We start from the raw sequence: 15081 nt of genomic DNA on the forward strand, positions 1-15081 counted from the left end.
CCCGACAACCCTCAGGGAAGGGGACTCAGCATCTCACAACAGCTACGGGGACAGTCACATTCACAACTACACTCAGGGGCCTCTCTGGACTTTTGCACCTGGGAGCAAGCTAGAGCTAAAGTCACCATGCCCCAGAGCTGTGATTTCATCCGGTTATCCTATACCCTGCATCCAAGCTGAAATAGAGTCATTGGATCTTCCACAACCACGAACAGATACTCTGTACTTTAAAACCCTGCAAGCTTTGAGTCCCCCCAGCCTTCAGCCCGTGTGCTGTGTTGGCCCTCCCTCCCTCAGGCTGTGAGGAAAGGTGGTCACTGAGTCCCCTGTGCCATGGGGTAGTGCAGTCGGCGGCTTGGTGCCCAGCTCAGAATTCTGCAGTTGTCCTTCTGCAGGCAGCTCTGCCCTGAAGCAGTCACTGGCCACGCCATCCCATTCTGCAGCTGCTGGGAGCTGAGAGTCTGGGGCAGGGCACAGCTGTGCCAGCTTTCGGAGACAGGTTACGCTATGGAGCTCAGCCATGACACATTCCAGTACAGGGGAAATGTGCAAAAGTTATACACTGTCTTTGGAGTGCCAAAAATCATCTTGGTTTTTGTCTTGCAAAGTGTTCAGCTTGCGGAGCATGGGGCAGACGGAGGAAGGGGGTGGGAAGAAGGCGAAGGGAGCAGATCGGTCTCCAGTCGACGCTGCCTGTCACCCATCCTCCGAGGCTCTAATAACAACGCTCAGCATTTAATCAGCCCCTTTGTGGAAGCAGACGATGTCACACTCATTAATTAGTTAATCTGCACAGCACCCCCTGGGATGAGAAGCCATGTTATTATCCCCACTGGGACCCAGAGGGAAACTGAGGCCAGAGTGGGAATTTGGCACTGAACTGAGAGAAAACAGCCCGGCAGCTGGACCGGGACCAGTCTGTGGCTTACGGCCCCTTCTGGGAGCCTCACTGTTGTCCTCCCCCCGCCCCCCGCCCCCAGGATTTCAGTCTGCTCACAGCGCTGGTGGCTGTCTCCAAAGACACCTGGCCAAACTCTCAGAATTGGGCCTGAAGGCACTCCTGGGAAAGGAAGCAGGGCATTGGAGCAGAGAAAGTTCGGCCTGGCAGGTGGACCAGACCAGGCCCCTGGAGAATACGTGCTCTGAACCAGACACCTATTCCATTATGCTTCTTCCAAAAGGTCTCAGAAGTGGGGTTGGAAATGATGGTGGTGACTCTTGCCATCATCAGAATGTCTTCCGTCTGCTTCCTGTTCAGACCGCTCTGGGTTTTGATTGTCTTTAAACTGAAGGAAGGAATAGTTCCACCAGGAGGCACAATCATGGCTCCATTGAATTGGAAATTGAGACCACCACCTGGCCATTTGGGGATCTTCATCACACACACACACACACACACACACACACACACGGAGAGGGTGTACGGGTGGAACCGAGGGTCCCCAAGGAGTACCTCCTACATCATCCTGCCCGATGGTAAATGTAGATGGAAGCGAGTTGTGATGCTTTACAGCTGGGATCACCAATGGCTCAGGCCTGCAAGGATGAAGACAGGTCAGTCCACCAGGCGAAGAATCCTGACCAGAGGAGACGCAGGCTGGAGGCCAGCGGAACGTGAAATAAGGAGTCAGAGGACAGAAGTCATAAACACCTTTCAGGAGTTTGCAACTGTTGCGAAAATAAAGAGTTCAGCCCCTGCTTGTGTTTTCTTGCTGGCCACTGGAGTTGCTGAGGATGAAATCATTAACCCCTCCCTCCTTTTCTTTTTCAATAGGAATGACTGCAATGAAAAAATATTTTTCATATCTTTCCTTTTCCTTCCCCCCAATTTTTATAACAACAATTAAGTCAAAGTTATATTTATATCAAACTTTAATATGCACACAAATCGCCTGGGGATCTTAACCTGCTGAGAGTCCTGGGCCTGAGATTCTGCATTTCTGAAACACTTACAATGGTGTCAATGATACACTTCAATCAGGAAAATTTAAAAGACATGTTGGTGGTGGTGAAATGTGCCCTTTAATTCAGTTGTTAGATGCCCAGATGGACTCACTTGAGGAGAAATGGACAGCACCTTGAAAATCTTGGACTTGGATATTAACCATGACATGACATTAAGTCTGGAGGGGCCTGACCATGGAATATTGATACTCGTTTGGATGAATGGAAGGACGGTGTGTGTGAGTGTGTGTGTGTGTGTACGTATACATGCAAATTTGTGTGCACAGGGCAGCTAAGGTTGTAAGTTACTACGATCGACCATGGGCCAAGCTGGACCAATAAGATTCCTTCTTCTGGGAATCTAGAACTTGGAACCAAGAGACATTAGATTTGGCAGTTTTGATTCTGATTAATTACAAGGATCTGGTAAAGGTCCGTAAACTGTTAGTGCTACAGTCAGTCCTTAAAGCCTCCCTGATCATCCCCTTCCTTCAGGCTAGGAGGGTGCAACATTTCCTTGAATCCTCTCAGGCACCCCACCCCACTACTGGTTTCCCCACCCACCCCATTTTCTTTGTTTTTTTAACCTAAACTGGAGTTTGCCTTCAAAATAACACAAGTAACACAGAATTCCTTCTAGAAGTAGTAGCTTCCACCTGCTTCAGCAGAGAGGCAGTCTGCTCTGAACTCAGTCTCACTTCAAACCGGAGTGGCCAGGTAATTTTCAGGCTGATGCTCCACCTCAGACCCCCTTACACACAGCTTCTTATGCTCTACTGTGGCTCCCGTTTGCACTGAGCCAGTGCCAATCACCCTGTTTTCCTGGGATGACAACAGGGCCCAGGAAACACTTTAGAGGCCTTTCCCCTGCAGAAGCACACTACTCCCCTTTTTGCCTCTGAAGAACTTCTGCTGGACTTTTGAGACCCAACTGGGTCATCCAGTCCTCCAGACCCAACTCCCTCCCCTGGGGCTTCCTTATAAGTGCCCCTTGTAAAGAGCCCTCCCTGCTTAGGTCCCACCCACAAACACCCTGAGCTCCCTGAGGGCAGGGCCTGGCTTCTGCTTCTCTCTGTGCCCACTCGCTCTCCCCACTCCCCACCCTTATTAGCACAATGCTCGGGGACAGTAGTGCTCCCAGCTCAAGAGCAGCTCTCAGGGAAGGTGTGGTAAGTGATTTACAGCTTGAATGAATGGGCGTGTGTGTGTGTGTGTGTGTGTGTGTGTGTGTGAAGCCAAATAGGAGGGGAGATTTTCTTCAATTACCAGGAATTTACAATTGACCAAGGGCCCCTCTGGATGTCAGGCACGATGCTGGGCACTGGGGGGATGGGGAACGGGGGGCAGGACACAAGTGATGGAGTGTTCCGACCCCTCACGGACCACTCAGTCACCCCGAGGAGGTGGAACCCATCTCTCTCTTTCCTCCCCCTAAATGAACCAGTTCTCCAGTGATCCTACTTGCTTCTTTACCTCTCCCACGCTAAGCCCGGTCACGCGGGGCCTGAAGGAGGTGGACCCAGGCGCTCCCTTCCCCGCGTGCCGCACGGCGGGTCCTGCCTCTCCCGGCCGCCTTCGGAGCCCCCGCGGCTGCCGGAGCCGGGCGCCCACCGCCCCCACGCTGCGGGCCCGCGCCTGCCAAGGCTCGGAGGGCCCCGGCCTCAGCGCCGCTCCCCTCCCTGACACCAGGGGGCGCTGCCGCCCCACGACCGTCGCCATGGTCACCGCTGGCGGCGGAGTGGGGTTTACGTAAAGGACGCAGCGTCCCCCGGGGGGCGGAGGCGGCCTTCGCGCCGGCGCCGGCGCCCTGCGGAAGCGGCGTTGGTGAATCGGGGCCTTGGGGAGCCCAGGATGGAGGTGGCGGTCGCGGCGGCGGCGGGCCGAGCCCTGCGGAGGGCGGGAGGTAAGGGGGGCCGCGGGCGCGGCGCGAGCGGCGCGACGGGCTGGGCAGTGTCCAGGGCGCGCGGTGGCCGGCCCGACGGGTCCGCTGGCGGCGGTGCGGCTGCCACGAGCGCCGGTGGCAGGTGTGAGATCCGTGGAGCTCCTGGCACCGGCGTGGGGATGGTGACACCCGTGGCACGGGCGTGGGCAGCGTGGGGCTGGCACGGGTGTCAGAAGACTCACCCCCACCCTGGTGTGGTGGTGGCCGCCCAGGTGGGAGGCGGGTGCAGCCCTCTGTGCAGGTCGGTGGTGGGCACCGCGCTAGGACTGGCTCGGGGTGTCAGTGGCCAGTTGGTAGGCGCGTGGCGGTTCTCCTGGCATGGGTGCTAGGGTGTTGGATGGTTCTGGCCTGACATGGTCTGGAATGATGGCACCTGGACTTGAAGAATCGGTGTCCTCAGCATGACAGGACTTTCTGGTGTGACTGCGAGAAATGGCCTTGGCACAGCGTGGTGCCGGAGGCTGCTTGGCCCCGGGAGGGGAGACTCCGTGGCTCCCAGACCCTGGTGGATGGGAAGGGTAAATGTCCATCCTGCCACTCTGGTGATGATGAGGGGCATGGCCTCTGTCACCAGGGCCCACTTTTAATGCCTCTTGGGTACACCGGCACTGAGGAAGGAGAAAGGCTGGGAGAAGGTTGGTGTCCTTTATTAATGGACATGAAAGAGCGATGCCAGGAGATGCTTCTACCACGAGGAACCCAACGGTGACCCAGATGGAAACCTGACCAGGTACTAGCATTGTCCTGGGCTCATGTATTCATCTAGCTTTGGAGAAGCAGGAAGAGGGGAATGGTTCTCAGCTGCGATCACTATACTTGAACATGTGTCACGAGAAATGTGCAGGACTGAGAGTGACCGTGTCAGAGCACTGGGAGAGGTGGGGCACCGTCTGTCTGTACTCTCCGGGCCCTGTCTTCACTTTGGGTTGATGCTTCACTCCAGGGTAGCTGGGAGTTGCTTCTCTTCTTTGATGCTTGGGAGCCTTTGAGTCCAGAGGATCATTGTTGGGGGGGGGGGGAGGTTACTTGAAAGATGAATCTGCAGCCACTGGGAGTGTGCCAGGATTGCGTCTGCTCCCACCAGTCTTTTGGGAAGCATTGGGTGAGGGTCTCACTCTGCACCGCGTGGTGTCTACCTCGCAGAGGGGCAATTTAGAGTTCCAGGGAAGTCTTCGGATGTGGGGGGCATCTTTAGGACTTTGGGGATCTCTGGGGGCAGTGGAAACGGGGTAGAAGAATAAAGGGGGTGAACTTGGGCTGGACCTGGGGAAGGCCTTTAGTAGGAGTCCAGAAGAACAATGTGGAGGGTATGGGAGACTAGGGTGGTGGATGGCATCTCGTTTGCCAAAAGGTGGGTGCTTGGAGATGCCACTGAGATCCCTTAAAGCTGGCGTGTCGTCCCGGTGCACAGGGAGCCAGAAGACTTACACTCCGGTCTTAGCTGTGTGACCTTGGGCAGGTGACTACCTCTCAGATCCATGTCACCAAGTGGTCACAGAGCAGGAAAGGAGATGGTGCACATGGAAACAAACGCTCTGTAAACAGTGAAAGGCTGTACAAAGGTCAGAGATTCTCATCAGGTAGAGAGACCAGGGTGGGAGGCCATGGAAGTGGAGGCCTGGAATGTGCTGGGGAGAAGGCAGCCGGAAGGTCGAGAGCCTGTCACAGGGAATTAGAGGCCCTGAGTGTCAAGGCTCCTGGTGGGGGGAAAAGTGGGATCTGTTGACACTGTGAGTCAGCTGCTGAGCTGGAACCAGGCCCCAGGTCTCCCGAGGACGGTCCCGAGCGGGTGGCCGGAGCAACTGTGTTGTCCTGCAGGAGCGGCCCGAGCGCGAGGAAGCCCTCGCTTGCCCTGCAGACACGCCTCATGGTTGCACAGGGTTGGGAGGTGTATGTGGCTGACGGATCTGGGGGGCTCGTATGGCGGGGAGACTTGGAAGGCTGTGTGTTTTCTCTTGAGAATTTCCTTTGGCTCCGGGTTCTGAGGATGGGGGTGGGGAGCAGTCGCATCAGCGTTTTTGGGGCTGTGGCCTGAGGAAAGCAAAGTGGGTCAGAGCCACCAGAGTGGACGCAGGGCTGGGTGGTCCTGCCAGAGAGGTTGGGGCTGCGTGACAGGAGGTCTGCGGGCAGTGGCGGGTGCTAGCGGACCCCGGGGCAAGGAGAAGGGGCGATGGGCACCCTCCAAGGGGTCCTCGAGGGCGGATGGGTGTGGCACAGATTCCCCAGGACGTCTCACCCCGCATGGCCCCGCTTCTGTCCGAAGGGCCTTCCCACATGGGGAAGGTGAGGGTGGATGCAAATTGCTTTGCTTTCTGCCTCCAGGGGCCTAGTTCCTGACAACAGGCTGAATTATAGACCCCATGAGCTCAGGCCAACTTCTCCAGCACTCCGTGTGAGGGTCTGTTTTAGCCAGCAACCCATTCTACCGGCTTGCTCCCCGAGGCAGAAGGGTTTTGCCCCACGTCCAGGCTGCACTGTCAAGCCTCGTGGGTAGAAGAAGGACACAGCTCCGCCAGACCCAGGGTGGTGAGCTGACTCTTCCATGCCGTGGGACTCACCCTGGCGCCGTGGCTGCTGCCTGGGCCCCGGCAAGGGCTTCCGGACCATTCCTTCCCAGGTTGGTGGGAGGGTTCCGAGGCCTGTCCCACACGCTCCCGGCAGCGCCCTTCTCTGCCTCCCTGGGAGTTGCCCACACTTCAGCTCCTGCTTGGAGAGCTCTCCACGGTGGAAGCCCGTTAAGAGGCAGCCTGGAGCCTCCCCGTTGTGAATGTTGAGCATTCACGTCCCCTCAGCTCACCCTCCACACCTCGGCCCGTTTGTTCTGATTTGTGGCTCCGCCTTATGGGCTTGGGCTTCGGGAGCCCTTTGCAGCTGCCCCTTGCCATCTGCTTGGGATGCTGGGACTCTGCACAGCAGGGCTGGGTGGCAGGCGGGGCAGATAGGAGACGAGGAGGAGTTGGCCTCCGTTCCCCAAAAGCAGAGCTGAGCTTTCTTCCGAGGCTTCAGGGTTTGAGCCAGCAGGGATCCCAGCCAGGTCACCACCCCTGGTCCTTAGGCACAGATGCTGCTTTTGAGCAGACTCCAGCTGGGGCAGGGGGCTAGTCCCATAGGAGTGGACATCAAGGGCCGAGATGTTTTCAACTCTGGTCCTCAGTCCTGTCCCCATTGCTTTGTCCATGTTTCTCCAAAAGTTGCTTAAGTCAGTTCCTGGCAACCTTCATTCCTCAGCTGCCTCATAAATCATGGTGCCCGGCTGCCCTGCTTCAGGGGTGCCAGGGAATCGGGCATCTCTGGACAGAGGATTCTGGACCAGAGCTGAGAGTGCCAGGCCAGCCGGCCACAGCTGAAGGCAGCGCCTGTCGCTGGAAGCCACTCCTCCCCCAGCCCTCCTGCCAGGGACCAGAGGGGGACCTCAGGGTTTAATCACCTGTTGGCCCAGCGCTCCACCGGAGTTCAGCTTCTCACTGGAATCGCTTTACATTACGCGCTAGTGGACCGAGCAAGTAGCGCTGGGGGAAACATCAATGAGCGTGTGGTCAGGGGAAGATAAATCTTTTAGAACCGCGGAGCCCGGGACATTGCAGGATGTGGTTACCTCCCCAGCGGGCAAGGCTGAAAATGGTTTATCTTGATTTTCTTTTCTCCTCTCTGACTTTGGCTGGGCTGGATCTCTCTGGGGTGGACCGGGGAGTGTGCGTGTAGGTGAGGAAGACCCAGGAGACCGCCCGCCCGGACCCCCCCCCCTCTCCCCGACCTTGGCCGCGGAGGGAGCAGTCCAGGAGATGAGGTGCAGGGGAGTGCTGTGGCCACAGGTGAGGGTGTTTGGCAGGAACGCCCAAGCCCTCCCCACGCCAGTGGTTGAGATGAGCAGGGGTGGGGCTGTTTCCGAGGCAGGGCGGTCCAGGGATTGCACGTGTGTGTAGCCGCGTGTGCCCGGAGCTTTCCGTGGGAAGTGAGGGCTGAGGGGGCGGTGTGGGAACTTGTGGGCTCCTGTGTCTGGCTGGCCTGGTGTCAGTGGGTGTGAGGAGCGGGGCGTTGCTGGGTTCCATGGAGCAGGAGAGAACAGTGGGAGCGGGGCGGGGGGTGGGCGCCTTCCAGCTGGGGGGGGGCCCATGTCTCTGGTTGTGATTCCTACGGAAGGAGCCTTTCTGCTTTCTCGGTATTCCTTAGAAGGAAGCCCAGGATGGAGGTGTGGCTCTCCAACGCCCATATGTGCTCACTCATGCCTGCTTCCGTGCTCCTCCTCAAGCCCCCCTGGAAGTCAGCTGGACATAGTCCACTCGGATGACAGAAGGTAGCATGGTAGCCACGGGCATTAAGACTTGGGGCTCTGTGGTCAGACAGACCCGGATTTGAATCCTGGTACCTCTCTATACCTCAGTTTCATCATCTGTAAGATGGGGACAGTAAAACCTCCAACCAGGGTGGTTGTAAGAATTCCACGACCTAATAATGTCTGGTGAGCGGAAAGATCGTGATGAAAGCAAGAACACACACACACACACACACACACAACACACAGGTATTTTTGCTCTTATAGTCAGAATGTTTTCTACAGAAAAGCAGTTACATCATGATCTGCATTATGTTAGTACCAAGGAAGATGTAATAGGTCATGACCTTTTTCTTGATAAGGAGAAGTTAGCTCCACCCAACCCTTGGCTTGGATAGAATCTTGCTTATCTGTCAACAGAATCCTACACAGGAATAATATCTTGACCCCTGGGGACGGTTTCCACTTGGAATTCATCAGAAGTCCTTTCTTGAGCACCTGCAGGGGTTTGGGCTCGGTGAGGCCATGGAGATGAATTGGGCATACGAGCCTGTAAGGTATAGACTCTGCCCTCCAGGTGTTCGAAGTCTATCGAGAAGCTATGCGACCGACGTAAAGGTCTGTGCCACAGTTCCAGGAGAGGGGTCCCTATAGGCCAAAGGAGGTTGAGCAACTTGAACGAGGGAGGTCAGCAGAGACTTGGGTGGTGATGGCCTTTAATCTGGGCTATCCAGGTGATGGTAGAGGAAGTGGCAGCAATGGGGGATGTGGCCGGGAACGTGAGGTGCTGGCGTGTTGTGGTCCGGCTTGAGCGCAGGGCACATGGAATGGAAGCAGCGAAAGCGAGGGTTCACAAAGTGACTTGGAGCTGGGTCCCCGGGGGCGTGACAGCAGGGTTGGGTCTGTGGAAAACACGGGCAGCCACTGAAGTGTTCTGAGCAAGAGGGTAGTGGCAGGCATCTCCATGGGCGTCACCTCCATCGGCATCTGGCAGCAGGTGCCGGGAGTAGGGAGGCCGGCGGGCGCTAGGGCAGTTCCCAGGTGCGGAGGGCCCTGGGGAGGAAGGGGGAAGGGCCAGCCTGCCTGTATGGAGGGGAGGTAGAAGCCAAAAGATCTGTCCGTTTGGTCAGTAAGGGGTGGGCCTGGGGAAGGGCCAGGAGGCCAGGCCCAGGATCAGAACTTTCTGTTGTCTTGATTCCTGTCTGTTCCCTCCTGGGAGTCTGAGGAGAGGCTCTCAGGGACCCCTGTGAGGCTGGTTGTTCTGCCTGCAAGACTGCTCTCATCCCTGAGGACCCATCGAGGGGGTTCCAGCGTTCCTGGCATTTATTTCCAGGCGTTTGATCATTTTCTCACCAGATTACCCCTTGAAATTTTGCCTGCCTGAGTTCAGCCCAGAAGGTTACTATTCTGGGAAGTTTCATCAAAACCCTTGCAGCGTTTGAGAGTTCTCTGAGCTGGGGGGCAGGTGGGAGGAGAACAGAGCTTGTCTTCACCTGTGTTTTAGGGGCCACCAGTTCCAGTACCAGGAGATGCTCCTGGCCACGGAGCCTGCCGGGCAGGGGGCTGGGGACGCTTCTAATCCATCCCCAAAAAGCCTCTTATCGTTGCCTCTTCTGGAGCCATTTAATTAATTTATGATTGATGTTCCTAGACTTACTTGAGGTTCATTTATTATTGATGCGCCTTCATTATATACAGGGTGGGGTGAGTGCTGTGGGGCTGCTTCTCTGGCCCTTACCCCCCTCGCCGCTGGGGACAGAGCCCTGCACTCGGCTTTTGTCCGACTCTCTCAGGTTTGGGGGTCCGAGCAGACCCCAGGGCTTCTGTCTCCGGGAGGCTTTGCTCAGACACAACGTAACAGTAATAATACCGGTTTCCTTTTTGTGAGCTTGGGGGAACTAATCCGACACGGTGCATTCTCGCTCACTCCTTCATCTCTCCGACCCCCAGGCTTACAGGAGGCTCAGGGAGGACACATGGCAGGTAGAAGGGGAGCCAGGTGTGAGCCCAGGACCCTCACCTCCCCTCTCCAAACCCTGCCTCTCCTTCGGGCCCCACACAGGTCGTTCCCCAATCAAGCCTTTCTTCTGCTCTCCTGAACTCCGGCTCTGTCCTAGCTAACATTAGGGCCCGTAGCCCCAGCCCCCCACCCCCACCCCATATGTCCCTCTCCCTAATCCATGGCCTCATTGAAGACTAACAATAAGGGCCGGATAGCACTTCCTGAGCAAAGATGCCAGGCGCCGTGCTAAGCACTTTTCATGCATTAGCTCATTTAATCTTCATGACCACCCCAAGGAGCAGGTGATGTTAACCCATTCTGTAGATGAGGTTTATAAATGTGCTCTGGGCACTCAGCTAATAGATGGCAGAACCAGGATTTGGACCCCGGCAGCCTTGAGATCCAGGGTGCTCACTGATTCTCTCCCTGCACTCCCTCTCTCTCCATTCATCTCCTTGGGCCTGTTTATCAAACATCTGTATGTTTATCCAGTGGCCACATCCTCCTTCTCACATCTGGCCTGAAGTGTTGGCCTGCACAGGGTCGGGGGGGGGCCTCCTTTGCTTTGGGAATCGGGAGTGCACACTCAAGTGGGATGGGTGATTTTAGGGAGACAGCAAGGCATGTGGAGGGTACTGGGCCTGGATTCTGCTCCTGACCCAGCTGGGCAACTTCAGATGAGTCAGCAGCCTCTCTGAGCCTCAATTGCCCTGTTTGTATATCAGCAACAGTGGTATTTATTCTCTCCCTCGCCGGCTGTGCCCATGGTCAGAGGTGATGAGGCATAGGAAAGATGCTGTACTGATCAGGGGTTAGATTGCTTGTGCGTGAGTTCTAAGAGCTGTCATGAAGGCCAGGAATACTTAAGGCTGGACGCAGAAACCCAGGCCAGGGGATCTGTACCCACCTTCTGAGCCACCCTGGATGGGCTGATGCACTCCGTGGCTTGCCAGCTGGCAAGGACTTACTCGAGGACCCTGCGTGGCCAAGAGCTGGGCAGGAGGTCCCTCCAGTGGGGGCCAGGCCACAGTCTGGTGTCCCAGTTGGCTGAGTAGTCCCTGGGTCCCTGGAAGTGGTCCCTCACGCACTGGGTGCTTGGGTTGTGTGCAAGGGCATGGGGCCCTCCTGGTGGCCCTGGGCCCCACTACCCTCTCACCTGGGCAGCCTGCCTAGGTCGGTTCAGGCTAGGTTTAGTGAGGACGGAGGATAGCTTGCCAAGCAGCTCCTGGACCCCCCCTCACCCCTCAAAATATGCGGAAAGCCCGGTGAAGAGGTGAGCCCGGCGTCTGTTCCGGAAAGCCGTGAGGCTGGCCGCCTCCCGATGGCAGGGTTCCCGGGGCGTTGGCTAGGCATCCGCTGCTTTCTCGTCAGCCTGGGGAACACGGCGCGGGCTGCCAGGGGCCCCCGGGGCCCGGAGAGGCGGGCAGAGGTCTGAGACAGTGGGTCGGGGTGAGGCAGGCCTGGCATTGCTGTTGGGAGTCTGTGGCCGGACTGCTGTTAGGGGACGTTCTGCTGCGCTTCCCGTTTCGGACTCCCATCGCCGGGCTCGCCCTTCAGCCAACTCCCACCTCATCCCAGGGCCCACGCTGCCCTGGCATGGCCGGTCCCCTGCAGCTTCGGGCCGGCCGCAGAATCTGGCGGCGGAGGGGGGCTGTCCCGGCCCGTCCCAGGCACCCCGCGGGGGGTGGTCTCCCAGTCCACACCTGCCCGCCTCACCCCTCAGGACCACTGGTCTCCGAGACCACGCCACCCTTCGATTCCTTTGATTATCCACCTCTGATTTGTTCTCTCTCTCTCTCTCTATATATATATATAAATTTAGCATAGCATAGGCCTGCAAGCATGGACTTTAGCATAAAGATGGAGCTTTTTTTGAGTCCACTACTGCTCGGGCAGGTCACTGGACCTCTGAGCCTCAGTTTCTTCATGTCGAAAATGGGGGCTCTAATGGAATATGGCACATGGGGTTGCTGCCAGGATCCAGTGAGATACCACTTTGGAAGTTCTGCCCGGTGCCAAGAACATCATAGGTACTCAATAAACGTTACCTGCCGTTATTAATTATCGTGATTATTTCGGCTCTTCTCGGTCAACCCAGGTGGGCGCTCAGCCGAGAGGACCCTCCCTTTGCTGAGGCTGCTCCCTTTCTCCTCTGCAGCCAGGCAACCCTAGCATGGCTCCTGAGATGCAGGCCGGCCCCTGGGGCTTCCTCCTCTCCCCTCCCACTTCTGGGCCACTTCCCAGGGCCTGGCAGTGTCCCACCTTCCCTCTGGCATCTTACCCTATTCCTGCCTCAACCCTCTTTTAGGCTGGCCCCCATTTCCCCACCCTTCCCCTTTCCTTTCATTCCTCTCCTGGTTCATTTCCTTCCCCTTCGCATCTCTTCCTTCTGGCTGCTTTTCTTGGTACATCTTTTCCTGTCCCGAGGCCTCTGGGGAAAGCCAGTGTCTTTCCTCAGAGACCCTCCGCCTCTTGTGCAGAGTGGTGGCCTCTCAGCCCCTGCAGTTGCACTCGGCTGTGGGAAGCTGGCCTGGGGGTCAGATTGTGCATCCTGAGGGTGGGGGTCACGACTTGGCCCCTCAGCCAAGAACACTGGCAACCTTGACAAATCCAGACTCCCACAGCGCCCACCTCCAGCCCTGGGAGCCTGCCGGGAGGACAGCCACTCCAGGGGCTGCAGAAGGAGGCCCCTGCTGCCAAGGGGAGGGGGCGGGCACCCATGGTGAGCCCACAGTGTGGGGGCCCCAGAGCCCCAACCGAGGCTGGAGGTTCCAGTCACAGCAAATCCTCTTGGGTTCTAAGGACACGCAGAAGGAGAAGGCCGGAGACAACCCCCGCTTCCTGGAGCCAGAAAACCAGCCACATCTGGAGTCTCTTTCCTTCTGGGAAGTCAAGGAATTTGTCTCAAGAGGTTGCTTCAGTTTCATACCTTTGAAAAGAACTTGGTCTTCCTCCACCTCCTTCCCTGGGACGGGGGCCAGGCTGTGGAGAATTGTTTTCCCCCTCTGTCTGGACAGAACCCGGTTCTTTCCAGGACATTTGTCAAGCACCTGCTGCATGTTAAGTTTGTGCCTGGAGCTGAGAATGATAAAAGTTCTCATGTGGTCCTCAGGGAGTTCCCAGGTTGGGGACTGACCTATAACAGGACAGATGTAACAGCAACGTGAGCACGCACTTCCTGGCCTGTCCTCTGCCAGGAGCGGTAATGAGTGCTTTACGTGTAGTAGTTCATTGAATGCAAAGAACAGTGACAGTGGGCAGTGCCCACCCACCCCTCGGAAGGACGCCCTCGTATTTCACAGCAGAGGGGCGGGTCCAAGACCTCAGCTTTCTTAGAGAATTGAAGGGACCCGCTAAAGGCCATAAATTTGCTGCTGGCAGATTGGGACCCAGACCCTCATCTGTCTGGGCCCTGTTCCCGGGGTGTTCCTTCTTGCTCTCCCACCTTGCATCGGGTTTAGGGACCCTCTGAGCCATGGGAAGAGTGGGCTCCTACAAAAGGAAGGCTCCCTTTGGCCACCCTATTGCTGGGAGAGCGGCCTCGCCCACCGCCAGGAGGCCCTGTCATTCCCCACATGCAGGCCGTCGGTGGCTCGCAGCCACCTACCTCCTCAGACCCCGCACCTCTCCGGCCTCGGCAGGCGGCTTTCAAGCACATGCAGGATTGTTCCTCTCACCCTGCATGCCCCCTGCCAGTAACGCTGAGCCCTTGCAGATTGTTCTCCATGCTGCCTCCCTGCTCTCCCGTATGGTTCGATTAACGGGTTCATGGAGGGCCCCTGTTCCCTGGAGCTGCCTTCTCCACTTCTTGGCCCCTTTTGAGAGCCTGGCCCCCTCCCTTCGCCAGGTGAACCCTATTCAGCAGGCTTCCGGCAGTGGTACCTAAGCCAGGCACCCAGCCCACCACCTGCTCAGTACTTTATAAAAGTTTAACCTAATGGTGTAACGAACTCCCATCATAAAGCAGCTGGAGCAGTGCATCCTGGGATGTATAAATTAGAGGAGCCCTCTGAAGTTGTAATTGGAAATGGCAGCAACTGGAAGGTTGAAAGAGGCCAGCCTCGTTGGGCTGAGCACAGCTATTCTCTACTTCCTTTCAAAAGGCACACAGAACTGAGCCTGGCTGTGAAAAAAGAACGTCCTCAGACCAGACCGAGTTCCTGGTTCCTCTGCCCCACTTCCCATTTCCTGCCCCCCGACTGTGTCTGCAGAGCCTGTGGGCTTTGGAGGCGGGACCCCCACCCAGGCGCTGTGCTCAGGCTCTGTGCCGCAGACCGAGTGAGCCAGGGGCCGGGAGGGACTGTAACTCGGGCACGGCTCATGGCCTGGGCCCCGGGCTCACCGTTTCCCAGTCTCCCAGGTCCCCTCTACAAAGTGGAGAGCTCGAGCCCACCCGGGTGGTGGGTTTTCAGCCGGGGAGTCCCCGGGAGTGTTGGGGTGTGGGGTTAGGAGCTCAGGCTCTGAAGCTGGACCATCTCCTTCCTGCTGCAGCTCCGGCTCGTGGTACCTGTGAGACCTTAACCAAGTCATGTAACCTCTCAGCTGCACCTGTAAAATCAGGGGACTCATTGACCTACTTCTGAGGCGTGTCAGAGGATGATGTGGGATGCTCCTTGTTAACGACTCAGCATGGTGCTGCCTTTAATGGGCACACGGATCACCTAGGGAGTTTGCAAATGCAGATCCCTGCGGAGGCTGGCTGGGGTCCCAGATCTGCTCCTAGTGATGTGGCTCATGGACCACACCTTGAATGGCCAGGACATGGTGTTTGACCCATAGAAGTGCTTCGTGAGAGCTAGCTGGGATTATCCGCCCAGGAGAAGTGCCCGTCGCCTGCACCTGCTGCCCTCTTGGCTTTAGTTCAGCGCTCCTGAGTGTGGCCCGTGGGCCAGCAGCAGCACCTGGGAACAGGTTAGAGAC

General features: G+C 57.2%; 1 protein-coding gene across 3 annotated transcripts in view; it reads left to right on the plus strand.

The window, feature by feature from the left end:
• Window positions 1–3736: 3736 nt before the first annotated feature.
• DAGLA (diacylglycerol lipase alpha) overlaps window positions 3737–15081 on the plus strand; it is a 62026-nt gene continuing 50681 nt past the window's right edge. For 2 of the 3 annotated variants that reach the window (XM_035012984.1, XM_035012983.1), the window contains exon 1: window positions 3737–3847. The gene's annotated coding sequence lies outside the window, so the exon portion shown is untranslated. Of the gene's footprint in view, window positions 3848–14652; window positions 15073–15081 lie in introns of all 3 variants that reach the window. The other variant, XM_035012982.1, reaches the window with a different exon arrangement.

The sequence above is a fragment of the Mirounga leonina genome, unplaced genomic scaffold (genome assembly GCF_011800145.1).
Source record: "Mirounga leonina isolate KUSES-001 unplaced genomic scaffold, KU_Mleo_1.0 Mir_166, whole genome shotgun sequence".
NCBI classification, from domain to species: Eukaryota; Metazoa; Chordata; class Mammalia; order Carnivora; family Phocidae; genus Mirounga; species Mirounga leonina.